Source organism: Cyprinodon variegatus, unplaced genomic scaffold (genome assembly GCF_000732505.1).
Source record: "Cyprinodon variegatus isolate N-32 unplaced genomic scaffold, C_variegatus-1.0 Scaffold286, whole genome shotgun sequence".
In the NCBI taxonomy this organism is placed as follows: domain Eukaryota; kingdom Metazoa; phylum Chordata; class Actinopteri; order Cyprinodontiformes; family Cyprinodontidae; genus Cyprinodon; species Cyprinodon variegatus.
Window position 1 is genome coordinate 554,013 of NW_015150739.1, and position 1,218 is coordinate 555,230.

Here is a 1,218-nt window from a genome sequence, read left to right on the forward strand (position 1 = left end):
TTCGGTTTAAAAGGCAGATAATAAAAATAATTTCTACACGTTTTCATACAACTATCTTGTTCCTGATTAACGTAGGTGAGCTCAGGTGCTGAGCCAAGGTGAAGTGTCCAGCACTGGAAATTTAAAACAAGAGGCTCAACTTATTTAGCATGAATGGTCCTAAATCCATAAGCAACTTTGTCCAGAAAGATATATGTGCAAACATGTTTAGATTTGCAGAGAAATAAACCCAAAAGACATTCAGGTTGTGACATAGAACCATCAGTGTTGTGGCCTCAGGGGAATGACTTTGGGCAGATACAAGTGAGGAATTGTTTAGTTTAGAGAGAGGGGATGATATTTTATTAACCAGACCAAAAAGCTATTAATACATTATTAGACCTAAGTGGTTTATTGATTGTTACAGTTAATGATCCCCCCATCTCAAGAAGTTATCTTTTCTATACATCATAAAATCAGAGTGAATCGATACAAAGATTTACTTTCTTTTACCCTCTGATCAATAACAATTTAAACAAGAGGTGAAATTGGAGGCAGCTTAGTTAAGAATTGTAAAATTATAGTTCATGTATGTTTTAGATAAATTAGGGTAACTTATATTTGGCTAGTCAGGAACCTGTTTTATAGAGTAAATCATAAACAGGAGTACCGTTTACTTGGTTTATCCCAAATGTTCAATGTTTATCTTTGGGGTAATGTCCAATGGGTCAAACAGGTTTACTATTTGTATCTGTTAGTCCCAGTTATCCAAACAAGATCTAAAATCTACAGTTTAAACTTGAAGTCAGCCCCAACTATTATAGAAATGTAGAAAAAAAAATATTTTCATTTATTTTTAAACACTTTCTATCTGACTTCCATAAAAGTATAATTTTTCTCTATATTTATATAAGAAAATCCAAATTAACAGGGCGAAAAAACATTTATTCAATCCACAACAATGGTAGGTCTAACAATTAGCTATACTGGGGGGAAAAGTATTAAATCAGCAATCAGAAAAAAAATCTAGGAATAACTAAAAAATTAGGATTTTTTAAGAATTTATTTGTAAGTTGTGGTAGAATACATGTATTTGGTCATCCACAAACAGGCGAGATGTCTGGCCCTCAGAAGCCTATAACTTTTTCATCTAAAGAAGAATCTCTTCTGTACAAAAAAAATGTTTAATTGTGGCCACGAAGTAGTATTTCGTGCGCACGAAATACTACTTCGTGGCCA